The 17,341-nt window shown below is 36.2% G+C and overlaps 1 protein-coding gene across 8 annotated transcripts in view; it reads left to right on the forward strand.

Moving 5' to 3' along the window:
• ATXN1 (ataxin 1) overlaps positions 1 to 17,341 on the forward strand; it is a 228,191-nt gene that overhangs the window by 48,500 nt on the left and 162,350 nt on the right. The window lies entirely within an intron of this gene.

Raw genomic sequence — 17,341 nt, forward strand, 5'->3', positions numbered from 1 at the left:
TGCTTTAAAGGTGATTCCTCGTGTCTGGTTTTTGAATCCCGGCATTGTTATGGTTTGGTATTATGTCCCAACTTGCCCTTGCAGGAGGAGACTAGAGCAGAAGCTTTAAAAGAAAACGGTGCTCAGAGTAAACTATGTTTGCCTGTTTTTTTTCTGTTGGCTTTACATCTCTCCATGCCACCAGTCTTCTTTCCGCAGCCAATTTCTTCCTGATTGCAAGACTGAATACTGTAGTCTGAATTCCTGTGCCATGCCACATATTTACATTTACTTAATAGAAAAAATGCCAATGTCATTGAAGAACAATTTCCCAGAATACTTGTATTATGGAATGTGCTACCATAGGATGTACTATTAATTGCAACTTTGAATGGCTTAAAATGCAGACTACACAGTTCATGACGGATAAAAGTACTTACAGTGATCAGTAAGGATGTTGGGTATGTATTTCTATTTCTAAGGTAAATATATTTCTGAAACTAGTTTCTGGGAAGCATGAGCAGAAAAAGGTGTTATCTTCCTGTGCTCTATGTTGGCTTTCAGTAACCCCTTGGTTGGTGATGTAGCAACAGAATGGTGAATTAGAAGATTTTTGGTGTGAAACACTGATGTTCATAGGGAAAACGAGAAATGTTAAGAACATACTGGCAAAACAAACAATCCAAAAAAGGAAGTCAATTTAGTGACAATCTTCTCATAAAAAAGAAAGAAAAGCAAGAGTCCCCAGTCAACCATCCTTCAAACACAAAATGTTGTAAAAAATAGAACTATAAGTTGCATCTCACAATAGATAGCAGACCCAGAGATTCATAAATAAGTTCTTCACTGTTACAAGAAGTTCAGAAATTCACTGTAACAAGATACAATTTCTTTGTTCTTCTCCAAGGTAGACTGATTTGTTCAATATACTATGACTAAAAATAGTTTAGCATTATGTATGAATTTAGACATTAGCATATTCTTTTATTCTCCTTTTGCATATTGGATTAATTGAGTAGAATAATGCTGGTTGGCAATTTCTCAGTCATATAACAGTTTCGGAAATAAAGTGCTAGTCAGAATGAAACTATGATAAAGTTGTATTTTGATGTCTGAGTATCTGATGATTGGAAAATAAAATCTGCCCATACAAATTAGAGAGTATTTTGTAGGTTAGAGATTATTTTGTAGGCTAGAGAATGGAAGGGAAAAAAACCTGTTTCCACAATCTCTGAATTAATCTTCCTTTGTTTAATACTTGGATACTGCTAATTTTGCTTTATATAGTGGTTGATTATAGTGGATGGTTGATTATGTGCCATGAAGCTGTCAACTTCTTCTAGTATTGGAGGGTTTTATAAGTAGGAGATAATCTTCTAAAGTATCTTGGATTTTGACATTTTTGTTGAACGGTATGTCAGTATACATTACTTCCTCCATCTTTGTTTGATCCCTTTTGAATCGGTTACCATTTGTTCATTAGTACAATGAACTTTAGTAAACCAATTTGAGATTGGGATCAGAGATCTTTTAAAAGACTGCTTATTTTTCTGTCTGTTTCCATCTTCAGTGTCTTTACATATTTTGTTATAATACTGCTTCTTTTCTCTTCTAAGAGTTCTATGAAACTTTTTGTTAAGATCATTTCTGAGATTTTTATTTTTCTTGGCTTTGGCTTCTCTTCTTGACAGCTTCCACATTTTGTTTTGACATTTTGTTTGGTTCTATTTTTTCATTGTGGGCAATCTTTTTTCACATTCATCTTTAACGACTTATTTACATTCATTCCACCATTCAGTGGTTTTGTTGTCAATGAGATTCAGGATTTCAGTGATTCCTGAAGTTTTCCTTGAAACTGGTAGACATTTGTTCAAAATGATATCAAGTTCAAGATTGACTACTTCTTTAGCTTACTTGGAACTTGCACATGAGCAGTTTATGATCTGTTTCACAGTCAGCACTTGGTCATGTCTTTGATGCTATAATTGTGCTCTTCTATCTCCTTTCACCAATGGTATAGTTAATTTGATTTCTATATCCGTTGATGTCCAAATATAGAAGCATTGTTTTGCTTATTTGAAGACAGTCTTAGTGATGAAGAAATCATTGGAGTGTTAGAAATTGTAAGTCAGTTTCTTGCTTCAATTTGACCTTCTAAGCCATATAATTCAACTACATTTACTTCTTTCATGTTTCCATTTTTACCATTCTAGTCTCCAATACACCTATACTCATAAGCAGTACATCTTGTTTCCATGTTTTGTCATTTTCAGTTTCACTTGATCATAAAACTCATCAACTTTATCTTTTGTTGCATTGGTGGTTGGAGTATAAACTTTGAATGATTGTCATATGAAAGGGTTGTCCATGAAATCTAAGTGATATTACTAGTCATTGATTGCATTATACCCACATATGCTCCTTGCTATATATCTTTCCTAACTATGAAAGTGTCCAGTCTCAGTCCATCCCAAGTCACCAATGCTTAAGATGTCTGTCTGTGGTCATTTCATCTTTCACTGTATTAAGTTTTCCTGTTTTAATACTTTAAATGTTCCATGTTCCTACTGTAATTCTGTCTTTACAGCTTCAAATATTTTTTCCTGTATGTCAACATTAGTAATTGGAACCCAAAAGATTTTAACCTTGTGACATCATAATCACTATTAGAATTCTGAAAATCTGCCTCTAGCATCTTTCTATATCCCTATATTGCTGTATCTCAATATTGCTATATCCCAATGTAGCACTTAGACTTATATACCTCTTCACAGTGCTTTCCAGCACTCTCTTAGCAGTTTACACGGTCAGCATATTGCTCTCAATAATCTGGGTCCTCATTTTACTTGGAAAGATGGGAGACTGAGTCAACCTTTAGCTGGGGAGAATCGAACTACTGAATTGCTGACAGTAGACAATCAGCAGAATTAGCCTGAAATACTGCATTCTAACCACTGTGCTACCACTGTGCCACGACGGCTTAAATATGTGCCTATTTGCTTTAACTGTGCATTTGGGATGTCTTTTGCATCTTTGGTGGCCCTGTGGGAACTTATGTATTCGTGACCTCCTTTCTGGACTGTTACAATGCGTTCTACATTGGACTACCCTTGAAGAGCACTAAGACCACACCTAGAGTACCGCATCCAGTTTTGGTCACCACATTATAAAAAGATGTTGAGACTCTAGAAAAAGTACAGAGAAGAGCAACCAGGATGATTAGGGGACTGGAGGCTAAAACATACAATGAACAGTTGCAGGATCTGGGCTTGGCTAGTCTAGTAAAGAGAAGGACCAAGGGAGACATGATAGCAGTCTTCCAATATTTGAGGGGCTGCCACAGGGAGGAAGGGGTCAAGCTATTTTCTAAAGCTCCTATAGGCCAGACAAGGAATAATGTATGGAAACTGAACAAGGAGAGATTTAACCTGGAAACAAGGAGAAACTTTCTGACAGTGAGAACAATCAACCAATGGAACAGTTTGCCCTCGGAAGTTGTGGGAGCACCATCAGTTGAGACTTTCAAGAAGAGATTGGACTGCCATTTGTCAGAAATGGTGTAGGGTCTTCCGCTTGGGCAGGGGGTTGGACTAGATGACCTACAAGGTCCCTTCCAACTCTGATTATCTGTATCTGTATCTGAAGCTTCAATGGTGCAGAATATAGCAGCATGGGTAATTACAAATCAGGCAGGGTTCCAGAGAACCTTGAGGAATTAAAATAGTTAAAATGCAATGATAACTATCAGCAGCCAACTCTTGCTCATAAACTGAAATCCTTTAGCAGAGAGGTCATTTAAACTCTCCAGAAAGAGCACACCCAGGCGAAGCAATCCTTAGATCCATTTGCACCACTTAAAAACACCAGCTGGTCTCACTCGCATCACAAGATATCCGAAGGAAACCGTCCAGATTTAAGGAAAGATCACATGTCCCCTAGAAAAGCAGTAAAAAAATCAGTGCCAACCTTGCACCCTGCCTCTTGGAAATACACCTCAAAAAGACAGTGCCAGGAACCACTAAAGCAATGAAGGAAGACCCCCTCCCCACATAGAAAAAGAAACCACGAGGCAGGAAAAAATTCAAACACAATACAAATAATTAAATCACAACAGTAGCTGTTGCTTGTTAAACCAATTACCAGAACAAATAGACACAGGAATTAGCCAGATTTCTCAACTCAGTTTCTTTTCAGGAACAGAGATCAATCTTTTTCCTTCCAAAGCTGAACAGGGAAAATTATCCCCTCAATAAACACAGGACTAAACATCATCAAGCACCAAATTAAACTTCATCAAAAACCAATTTTAGACCAAAACTCAGAAAGGGTATGTAAACTCACATTTGAATGTCAATCTTTCTAGCTAGTCAAGAAGCCTTGCTGAATGTCACTCTTCTTGGTTCCTTGTCATTAAAAGCTTTCCGGAAGCTCTGCTTCATTATTCAATTATTTCTTCAAAGTGCTGATCCTGGCTGGAAGAACCCCAACAGGAGAGTATTTCTTCCCAACAGAAGCATAAAAAACTTAAAACAACCCTTCCCCTTTAAGAAAGTACTAGCAAAGAAAAAAAAAACCTCTGGAGACAGGAAGTCTAGATGTACTCCCAAGAATGTAATAAGGGTTAACAGGCAGTTTCTGGAAGCAGGGCAATAAAGATTACGCTAGAAACAACACCAGAATGTTTCCTTCCTGCCTTCCTTACAGGATTAGTCCTGTAAAGTGGGAAAAAACAAAAGGAGATTTCTTCCAACACCTGGTTCTCTGAACTGCTTAGAAAGTTAACAACAGGTTTTAGCAAATAGGTGAGAACTGGAAGAATCCCACTCCTTGGCCATTGTCAATTGTAACCAGGTTTTTTTTTTTTGCAACGCTTGTCTTGCTAGGATTCAATTTCAGTGTGCAAATGAACTTTGAGACACAAAGACATGTAAAACATATGTCTGAGAACTGTGAGTAGGCTTAGCAAACACTTTGGTAGGCAGTATGGATTATGTTGTTACACTGTCCAGAAGATCCTTAGAGTTACAATACTAGTTTTCACTTTCCAGAACCAAATTCTGTTTTGAAAACAATTTCTGTGGATGACCTCTGATGATTCATGATACTAAGGTGGTTATCACATTTAGATTATGACTTTTTAGATGTTTATTTTTTATTTGAATATATTTATGTCATGGGAGTATTCTGATCTATTACTAGAAAGTTGAAGAATGTGAAAGTCTAAAATATCTGTCTATCATAAATACTTTTAAAGTCATCCTTTCAGGGAGTAAACCCCCCCACCGAAACTCATAATATGTAGTGCAACAATAAATATCAGTTATAATAAACACTGTGGTAATTACTACTCCCAAAGTGTTCAGATTTTTCTTAAGATTAAAATCATTACTTTAGGGAGTCTTTGGAAACATAGTAGCTTTGGAAATGTAGTACAATTAATGTAATGTAGGCATTATTTGACTCTCCAGTCAAATGATTATGTTTTATACCACTTGAAATATCTTTAAAAGTAGAATATATGGTTGTAGTCCAACATGGATGTCATTGTCAATGTTGATGAACAATGCTGGCAATGGTAGAGTATAGATGGCAGCAGTCACATTGTACAATTGCTTTTAGAGTAATACAGTTCTTAATATTAACAAGTGAAGTACACTTCTAATCATAACTAAAGGGAAAGCAAGTGACTATGAGAAATATCTACTTAAATAAATGTTAGTGTCTTCCTATTTTAATGTTCTTGAAAAGGCACTTATTTCTTAAGAGTTAATGTTTAGATACTTACTCTTTAGTTAATTTCAATTCATAGGCGTATAATGTATGGCTTTTTTTGCTTATGTTAAGCTCTGAGTTTCTTTCCTGAGCATACCTGCCTATCTATAAACAAGGACAAAGAAAAATGAGACACATCTTAAAATTCCCATTAAAGTTTTCTGGAAGGGAAGTTTTATTTGGGCATGAAAAAGCATGGAAAAAAGACAATTCCATACAATTAAAGAAGAGAAGTTATCTGGTTTAGTTGCTACAACAGACCAAGAAGAATGTGACTTGAATGTGACTTGAGAACAATCCAATCAGCCACTTAAGAGGTCGACAGTACAACTGGATTAAATAAATCATTTATGTACTCCAAATTGTGCTAATTTAAATCTTAGATGTTATATTTTAGTAGTTTATAGCTTCAAAGTATTTATTGGCTTATGCAAGTGTCTATGCGCATACAGGTACATTTCTTGTTTTCAAGAAGACTCAAGATAAAAAAAAACTGCAGAAAATGAAATTTTGACTTAGTATATGGAAATTGGGGGAATGGGTTTTGGAGTCATTGGTCATTTTCTAATGAACATTTCTTCCACTCTCCTCACATAGTGTACCTGTTTTTGATCCTTCCCTTCGTTTGCCTGTGTTTGGTAAACAGAGATGATCAAAAATAGCCTGAAAGCTAGTGAAAGGCTGTTGTAGAAAGACAAACAGCAACAAGTAGAAACATGAGGTTTGTTGTGACCTATTGGAGGGTTTCTCTTCCAGTGACAAAAATAGGAGCAAAGTTGGCTGAATGGGGAAGCATCATTGGAAATAATGAATATACAATATCAGTCAATGAGAAATAACTACAATAACTAGCATCTTCAAGTTTTATGGAGATAAATATGTAGTTCAGAAGAGAATGCAATTCTCTTAATTGTTCTAGTTCTAGATCCTTTAGGGGTAAATGCTGACTGTTCCTGTCAATATATTTTATATGATTGGAAAGCTACAGGTTATGTTAGTCAATTCTGAGTCCTTGTTTAATGGAGCTCCTACGCACGCGCACACAGACATACACAGGCACATACATATACATAGAGAATTTGTTTGCCTGAAGTTGTTTTGAAGTTCAAAAAATGACATTTAAATTATTTTTGCTTTCCTTCCACCATTTGAATTAAATAAACTAAGTATAGTCTGCCATTTAATTGAGAAGTTTGGCCAGTTTCATGTAAACTGGCGTAGTGGTGATAATGGGTGATGGAAAATAGCAACCAGGAGTGATAAAGAGCATCCTAACAGCCTACAAGGGTATGTAGGAAGTGAGCAGGGTCTTTTGTCCCTCTGTTGTTTGGGATGTCCTTAAGGATATGACATTGTCAATTTTATGTACGTATATATGGTTTCTAATTATTCTTCAGGTTTACTTGTTTTAAGGTTATAAAGAAATTATTTAGGGTTGGTACGCTGCTGGTTTTTTTGTTTGTAAGTGCTTTGGTTGGTTATATTTTCTTTTGCAGAGCTTTTTTATAGTAATTAAAATTGAAAGTTTCACAAAAATTATAGTGTTATAGCATATTTGGCATTAGAAAAGTTTGTTCCAATTTATGCAAATGCCAGTTCATGTACTGCTTTGCAACTCACTGGATTCAAAAGCAAGAAGGTGCGTTAGAATATGTGAGAGACACTCATGGAGTACCTGTGCTTACTCTCTGCAACAGCTCATTCGTGTCAACATTAAATACCAAATATTAGGAGATATATAGAATAAAATAAGAATGGTTTTGGGATGGCAGCTGAGGTTTTCTCTGATCATTTTCCAGACCACACACATTTCAAAGTTCAGTGTACATATGCACCAAAGCATATTTTCCCCTCAGAATTCAAAGCATTGCACCACCTTCATATAATAATACTGTATGTAATAATACAGTCTTCTTCCTAGTGTTATTCCTGCACTATGCTTAATATGTGATAATACAATGCAGTCCTAATAATAAACTGCCCAAAGTTAATTGTAATATATATAAATCGTTTGAATAAATACAGAAATGGTGAGGTTTATTTTTCACCCTGTAAATGTGAAAACATTGTAAATGAACAGTCCTGAAATATGTTATTATTATCCCTACTGTATGGCTGACAAGCATGGGAGGAGGAAATTTTGAAATGTGGGTGGTCTGGAAAATGATCAGAGAGTACCTGTTGTCATGCCAAACGTATTCTTATTTTATTCCTAATCTTTGGTGCTTAATGTTGATATATGCTTATGTTCATGTAGTCCTCAACTTAGAACTATTTGTTTAATGACCTTTTGAAGTTACAATGGCACTGAAAAAGTGGTTCACATTAATCACCATTGCAGTATTCCCATGGTCATGTGATCAGAATTTTGACACTTGGCAACTGGCATGTATTTATGACAGTTGCACTATTCTGGGGTTATATGAACACTTTTTGTGACTTTCTGACAAGCAAAATCAATGGGGAAGCCAGATTCATTTAATTGCCATGTTACTAACTTAACAACTGCAGTGATTCACTTAATGACTGAGGGAAAGAAAGGTTGTAAAGTAGGTCAAAAGTTACTGTCTTGCTTAGCAATGGAAATTTTGAGCTCAATTGTGGTCATGGGTTGAGGGCTATCTGTAGTACTACAAATTTGTCCTGAAATATCAGGCATCAGAGAAGTTATTAAAAAGACCACTTCTCCTTCAAATGTTCTGGTTTAGCAATTTATTTTAAAAACCATGATTGTTTTTCATTATCATAATTGTGTCTGTACTAAGAAGCACTGGTACAAAAAATAGTAAATTAATTGATTTATCTCTCAAAATTAAATTTAGTAGGAATTGTACCTATTATCAGCTATGTAAAAATAGTGATGGATTATAGACTCACGGCTATATTAATTACATATTAATTATTAATAGTTGTTTTGCTTTTGCTGCTATGCATATGTGGTTGGATGCTATTAGACTGCCAGAATCAAATGAACCTTTGGCATGAATTAGCACAAGTAGTATCTATGGTCCTTTGCTCTTAGAAAGATATCAGTTGCGTTGCGTGTTCCTGACCATTTCATTTTCTATAACTTAATTGTGGCACACCCTCAAAAGTATTGCTGAAATGGAAGATGATGCAATCATGCCTCAAATTATATCTGCTTGTACTATTGATACTAGTAAGTAAAACAGATTGACAAAACAAATAATACAATCAAAACCTGGGTCTTTGCAGTACATTTTTCATAAAGCAGTGCCATTTCCTTTATAAAATGACATCTGTTACCTAAGCAGTATTCAAGAAACTGTATTAACACGAGGAACACATAAAAACTATTCATTGTGAGAGAAATACCTATATCAAGCTATATTAGAGGGGAACAACATCCACCTCATTTTTCTGACTTTAGTTCTTCTACCATCTCTAAGGCAGTATTTTTATTGGGAGCCCCTTTTTTTCTTGTTTGCATTCAAAAATGGGAAAGTGAAGCATAGCCTGGGTTCTTAGAAGTTACTGGCAAAAGGATTGGAAGGAAAGGCCATTGTGCAAGAGAACATGTCCAATAATGTTTGTTATGCTTCTGTGATTAATGGAAGAGAATGGCAGTGAGCAGTGATTGCTTTTGGTATGATGAAATTCCAAATGAATGTAATTTAAAAGTAAACCATCATCCCCTCTGTGTGCAAACTGAAGTAGTTGTGACTTGATCTCATCTGTTAAAATGAACTCTTTTATGTTCTTTTTGAGATCAAGTCAGGGCTTGATAGAATGCAGATTAACACGGAGGCCTGCTGAGCTCTCCTGTCTATAGATAAATCAAATGATTAGATAAAACAAATTGTTTGCCCCAAACAAGTTGGATCTTATACAAAGAATGCAAATCTAAACATATTTGCTTTGGTATAGGTCTTTTTTTTAACGTTCATTATTTCAAGATAGCAATGAGTTTTTGTTTAAATCTTCACTTTTCACCTTCTGAAAAAGCTATGTAGAGTTGGACTTTTAATATATGTACTCCAAGATTAATTGAATTTGTGGTAGCCTATATGGATAAGTGCATTTCAAATGCTCATATTTATTATCTGAATTGGCATTGATGGAGGAAGAGATGGTAAACTAGTAGTATGTGTTTTGTTTTCATGTCCATATGAAAACAAATATGCTTTCTGTTTGTTTTTAATATCACCACACTTTTAAGTAAATTTGTGTAGGAGTTTTGTAATTCATCCAAAAATAGGAACACAGAGATAGTCACAGCTGCCCTACTGAGAGTAAACTATCAATTTTTCTTAAGTTCAGTACCATGCGTTCTAATTATTAGCGGCTTTACAAGATTTTAATAAAATTTTTAGGTGACTGCTACCCAATATACCTTTAGCTGGAGACATCATGAGATAAGCGTGAAGTTTTCTGCATCCAGATCTTTGCCCTTTTTCAGAGCTACAATTTCTCCACCAATAAACAAGCTCACTGTTCTCAGCATGGCGAAAAGTAATACATTGATATAATTAAATTATAGACATTATGAAACATCCACCCTAGCTTTCAATCTATTTTCCCAAATTGGGGGAGAGGAACACAGCTATGCTTCTCCTGGTAGTTACTATGGAAATATATTTGCTTTCCCCAGAAATGCCTGTTTCATTATGTAGCATTGGCCAAAGGATTTCTGAGTTAAAAACAGACATCCTTTGGAAGCATTACTGATATTAAAACCAGGCAGATATTGTTGGGGAACCTTTTAGTTCCCTTAGGCATTCATTTCCCCATCCTCCCAATTTTGTGCAAGTATTCTCATAAATGGTTTTTGACTTTGAACTAGCTTAAAGATGCAGGTAACAAAATCTAGCTAACTTTGGCTGCTGTCAGAAAAGCTAAGCAGGTTCAGAACTGGTTAATACTTACAAATCATCAAGAAACTTCAAAACTATAGGCTAGATTGAGAAACTTTAAAATAATCCTAGAAAAGTCATTGGCAAACTGAAGGCATGTTTTTATCTAGACTGTTTTTTGAGTTGGTTCAGTATGAAGTGTTGTAATACCCTGTTCAGTATGAAGTGTTGTTCTAGAAGTCTCCTGTGGGAGAAAAAGGGAGATGCTGATGCTCAGAAAATGACTTGTTTCTATGTTCTGTGAGCTGTTATCCATGTGTTTTATGATGTCACAGCAGCTGGATAGTCACCTGTCCTGGCCAATGTTCCTTGGCAGCAGAAGAGCATGGGAAGATAACGAGGTTGACACCTGTCTTTCAGTCTTGCAGAATCATGTCCAATTTTCAACACAAAGAGGTCCCAGTGACCATGACGATGCTGGATATTGACTGGCTGCACCACCAAGCCGTCCTCTCTGCAAAGTCAGCCTGTTCAGTAACAAAGTCCAGATGACATGCAGTGGAAGCTGGTCTGCTTTGGTGTTGTGTCCAGCCTGAATGCGAAAAATCAGGCCCAAAAGTGGGCCCGTTTTTGGCTGGCAAAGTGCTGCAGGAGGCCATGGAGAGCGAAAACGAGTCACAGAGGGGCTGCATGCAGACCCCACCCCCACCCCATTTTGGCTGGCAGGGTGTTGCAGGAGGCATCCGTGCTGCCGCCCCCTGGCCTCCCCCTGCTAAGAACTACAATGCTGATCCAGCCCTCAAAGAAATCCAATGTACTGACACTCCTGTACTAAATAGTAAGTATATTTAAAAGATTTTTTTCTAGATTTTTACCCTTAGTTTCAAATGTATGTGTGCAAAATAGCAGCATAAAAATGTAGTGCCACTTTCCAGAATCCTCTAGATCAGCAGTCGCCAACCGGTGGGCCACAGCCCACTGGTGGGCCGTAAGAAAATTTTGGTGGGCCTCAGAGAAATGTCACCCCTAGAGCATGCCCCAAAACAATTAATCCAGGCTGCGCAGAAACACAAGGCTGCGCCGCCCACATGGCCCATGGGAACCCTCCCAGCCCACTTCCTCCTTACCCGGCAAACTTGCCTGCTAAATTGCTATTTTTCCTTTTTTTTGCCTGACCATCAGCTGTTCTGCTGTGCCGGGAGATTTAGATTAGCTAGGAAGCAGGAAATGGTTGGATTTCTTGCTTTCTAGCTAGTCTTTAGATCTTTGGCTCTGCTTTTAATCACAGCTGAACCTCCCTTAGGACTGAAGTTTCTATTATTCAGTGAAGATTCACGGCAAGCAAATTTTATGTGACAGACTCAGGTAGCCGATGGCAGATAGATAGATCACTGAATTATTCTATGAGCAACTCAATCTGCTTGCCTGCTTTGCCTGATTTTGGGTAAAAAAAATTTTTTTTTTATAAAAAATTCAATATTTATATAAATATTTATAATATTTACATACAAGCCATGCCCACGCAGTCACATGACCACCAAGCCACACCCACAAATTAGGCCATGCCCACAGAACCGGTTAGTGGTCCCTGGGATTTAAAATTATGAGTTTGGTGGTCCCTGAGGTCCAAAAGGTTGGCGACCCCTGCTCTAGATAGATTTCAGTTAACAGAACATCCTTCCAGCTTCATGACCATCAATTTCTTCAGTGGTCCTATAGGTAGTCCTTGACTTATGACCACAATTGAGCCTAAAATTTATGTTGCTAACTGAGAAATTCTTTGAATGAGTTTTGCCCCATTTGGGGAATTTTCTTGCTACATTCGTTAACTGAATCATTGCCGTTGTTAAATTAGTAAACCTATTGTTAAGTGAATCTAGTTTCCCCATTGACTTTGCTTGTCAGAAGATTGCAAAAGGTGATCACATGACCCTGGGACACTGCAACCATCATAAATGTTAGTCAGTTGCCAAGCATCCAAAATTTGATCACATGACCAAGAGGATGCTGTCACTTTTGTGTGCTGTCGTAACTTGGTCATTAAATGAACTGTTGTAAGTTGAGGACTACCTGTATTTCTTTTTGGAGATGGGAGGATGCATAAAGTCCATGTCTTGTATTTTAGCATTATGACATTATTAATTTTATTACTGAACTTTGGAACTATACTTACTCCCACAGAAGTGATGCAGGGTAGAAATGTTATTCTGTAATTCCAGGTTGTGTTTCTTAAGGACTGTGCATTATATATCAGACTGTCAGTTATCTGTCAGATATGTGTCATAGCACATCTGTCATAGCATCCATATGAATTAGGTAAACACATGAAGCATGCCCCATTGTCCTCCCCATTTTTCTTTGGCCTTTTCTGTGTATTTTATTTCTTTAGATTAGTTGATGTGTTCTGTCTCGCCTTTCCTCTTTCCCAAAAGATGAAAGAGTACAAACTCACACAAACACAGGCAGGCAAGCTGGCTCGGACTTCACAGAGTTAATTCTTTGGAACTGATAATATTCTTGGCATTCCAACACGTCCTGCCTGACAAGTCCGAACTGATAGTAAATAAAATTGTACTCACAGAAAATCACAAGGCAGTCCACAAAGAAAATCTGAAGTAAGGTTAAACTTTGTCCTGTACAAAGTTTCAGGAGAAAACACACTCACTTTTATCCCCTGTGGGGTGTGGCTCAATGACTTGGCTCATTCTCTGACCCTCCCACGCCTCCTACATTGCTGCTCATGTTTCTCCCTATGACGCTGCTTAGGATCGAGACAACACTCTTCCTCTTTACTCGGGCTGTCGGGCTGCTCCGATATGCCTTCCTCCTGATTAATCTCAGGCTGTTCCTCTCGGTTGTCTGATGGAACCTGAGGCATTACCAGGGAGGAAGGTCCTGGGGAGGAAGGAATTCCCAGTTCCTTCTCCTCATCTTCCAGGTCCTCTTCCTCTGACAGCATAGGCTCGGGAATCGGGGCCACAACATGATGTATATAATCTTCTATCTTTAGATGTGTCCCCAATATAATTCCCTAGATTTTGCTATCAAATTCAGTGTCACTGACTCACTATACTACCATCTTATCTCCCTTCCTTATTTACTGCCTCATTCTGTTGGCAATCTTTCACTGTGCTGTCGTCCCCAGTACATCTAGTACCTCGTTTTTTCCTTCTCCCAAGCAATAAACCTCAATGTCACAGTCACTTTTCTTTTCCTTTTTCTTCCAGTGATTCTTCCAATTTCTTCCTCTTGCCATGTTTCTAAGTCTTCCTTTTCTACGCCCCCCCCCCCACACATTAAAAAGTCTTGTTTCTCTTTTAAAGTGTCTCTGATACTACCTTACCACTGTGTTGTGAGGCCTTATCCATTGGATCACCATAGTGAAAGCTTGTTGAAGGCTTCAGGCCAGTGAAGATTATAAGCTCTACCTTAATCAATTGCATAATCTATAGTAGGGATAAGTAGATTTGACAATTTTTTAATTTTTCAATAATCTGGAGGCCTAATAATTGTTCAAAAGAATAAAGGAAGCATATTCTTAATATTAAACTCAAGAATATCTCTAAATACATAAATAGTCTAGGAATTTATACCACTGGTTTACATTAATTCCTCAATAGTTAAAACTGCAATAATTTCCTACGGATTTAAACTCTGCTTATTCTAAAGTAAATCCTATGGATCATTACATCCTTGTATCCTGGTTACTGTGTTAAGACTATAGACTTGCATATATTGATTTTTGAAAATTAGTATTAATCTATATTCATCTTGTGTATATCTATCAACAAAATATCTCATGACCCCTTCAGTTTTAATATAGTGCCCTGTTTCCACTAATAATTCATGTAGCAAACAGATAAATGATGGACATGGTTGTTTTATTTTTTTCTTTTGCTGTGTAGTGTTCTATCAGGTTCTACTATATTTTGAACTTTGTGATAGTTTAAGCAGCATCATATGTAGCGTGTGGGAAATGCTTTACTAGTATTTCTAAATGTCACAGTGGTTTTCTACTAGATTATTATATTGTATTTTTAAATTGAGAATTTCAGAAATTATCTTGATTTTATGCAATAATTCAGCTTTGAACTTTACAGTTCATTACTGATTCTCTATGCTGTATGGTGCTGTATAATAAGCCTGAAATTTTAACCACAGTGTCATCAAATAATGAAGATAGAACTACAAGTTTAATTTAGATAATTTCATTCAAGTGTTTTTCTTGCTATTAGAATCCCCGAAAGGGATAATGACAATTGAAAATCTGTCGCAGTATTTTTACTTTGGAAAGCATCACATTCCCTTTCTTAGAAGCTAATATTGTTCAGGTAAATGTCTAACATAGAATGAACATCTGCTTAAGTTGATGAGATTTAAGAACATATTTCAGAATTATTATTCTTTTGCAGAATTAGAAGCTGTGACTTCTAAAACTTTCCTCTATTTGAATTAGTCTCACACGAGTCTTTTGGGGGGAGGGAATGTAAATACTTTTTTCTTTTGCTTGTTAAGTGGTGTTTTTTAATCAATCTAATAACATTTATGAACATTTCAAATGTCAAGAGATTTGACATGTTCTGAATTTAAGGAAGTTAATAATATTGTTATTTATTGTTCTGAACATTATTTCAAGTAAACCTGTTATAGCATAACTCTTAGAGTTCTTATTCCATAATCTTGTAATGTGATTATGTCAAGTACTAAATGCACAGAAGTATCCTTTGAAAACTGAAGTAATAACTAAAAGGAATAATTGAAGTGTGAATACGGATCCTGTTAGTATGATGCTTAATTTTAAAACTATTTCAATTGCTATGGGACATTTAGGAGAATTTATTGGTATTCTCATATAGATTTCTAAAGTATTTTATTTTTTATGTACTTACTGATTTATTGTTTTACTAGCAGAGTGCAGTATGCTTATATTTACTTTAAAAGTCATTGTTTAATTATTCTTATCCCATGGAACCATTTCCATTCAAATAAGCACTTTTAAAAGTGCTTTTGCCATAATAGTTGAGATTCCCAGAATTGATTGCATGTCAAGGATTTGTAAGCCAACTTCAATAATTACATTCTATATGTAAATCTGTTTTATTTTTTTCTTTGTCCTCTGATTTGATCACCCTATTTGGTCATCTAAAATTATTGAGATAATAAAGAGCATACAGACCCATGATCTCTTTGATCATAGGTAGTAAGATTTTTAACTACTGTACATATTTTTTCATTTTATCTGACTTTTCAGTTTTAAAAAGTGTCATTTTTGCACAGAATACATTTGTCATAGCTTCCAATTAAAAAAAAGAGTTCTTTAAATTAGGGCTCTTAAATTACTACCTGTAAAATATTTTTTTTAAAAAAATACTTTCTTTAGAGTAACTTTCATTTGAATGCCGTATCTTTTTTTTTTAAGTAACTGTGCCTAAGGTGCCTCTGTTAATGCACCACATTTTGAAAAAAGTAGAAATTGTTTCTTGTGCAAGAATGTTTGGAGAAGATTGATTTTCCTCCTTTGGTTTATATTCACTCCAAAATAGCTTTCATATATGGCTTAAGTGTGGTGGTGAGATGCACTTATTGATAGTTTTACTCTTTTGTGCCATGCAGCAGAATGCCTTGTGCATTGCTGCCTACATTATCAAAAGTTTACAAAACAGACACTAATAGGCACTTCTGTTTCTAAGCTCTCTTGTGAGGAAGAAAAGATCTAGGAAACTTACATTGTATTTGGAATCACATTGCATTCTTGGTGCCATTTCTATTTGTTCTAAGTTTTTTTTTCCTTCCATGATGCTCAAGACACCTGAGAATACCAGGGCTAGCCAAGGAAACAAGAAATGGAATCAATAAACAAATCAACCCAGAGTTCTTTCCCCAGGCACAAATGACCAAGCTGAAACTATCGTACTTGGGGCACATTATGTGAAGACCCAATACTGGGAAAGGTGAAAAGAAAATTTAAGATAGATAACCAGTAGCAAAGTGGTTAGACCCAGTTGCAGTAGTGATGAGTGCACCAATGAAAGACCTGAAAGACTGGGTTAGGGAGAGATTGTCATGGACAAAATCTGTGTGGCTGGTAAGAGTAGACACTGACTTGACAGCACACAATCTTCTTTCCATTGCCCACTTCTGTTTAATTGGGGATACTTAGAATTATTACTAGTTCTATCCATGACATTCTTCTAGAGAATTCAAGTTGTCATCTAAATACTTCTCTTTGGATATCTAATTGCAATGCCAGCTAACTTGAAATGGCTAGAAAACATTTTTTAAGCAGCTAACCTCTGTTTCTAGTTTTGAAGATCAGGCGGATAAAAGTTCAGAGAGTTCATCTGTAATAACAAAAATGAATATCCTATGTTGATCTGAGATCTTTACTTAAGTTTCAGTTTATTCTTCTTGTTATTCTATGGTATCATATCCAAACCATATAGAATCTTTAGCAGTTGTATCATACTATTAACAAGTTATATTTTGATGCTCCTTTTTTTAACTAAGGCTATCTGAATGTTATTTTTAAGTATGCATTCCACAATGTTATGGCAAAATATTTTTCTTTGAAACACTGAAATAGCTGCCTTCTTTGCAACTGCCTTGGAAAATGTTCCTGGTTGGGTTCACATAGATATGCATGAATAGCCATTTTTGCTCTGTGTTTTTCCTGGAGGAATAGCCTGTCTCTGCATGCACATGAAGCTTATGGACCACTTATGAGCAGCCTTGAAAGTGAAGTGACTGCTGTATTAAGTGAAAGAGTGAAGTGTGCT

Source organism: Pseudonaja textilis, chromosome 3 (genome assembly GCF_049901715.1).
Source record: "Pseudonaja textilis isolate UNSWEBS1 chromosome 3, rPseTex1.2, whole genome shotgun sequence".
Lineage (NCBI taxonomy): Eukaryota > Metazoa > Chordata > Lepidosauria > Squamata > Elapidae > Pseudonaja > Pseudonaja textilis.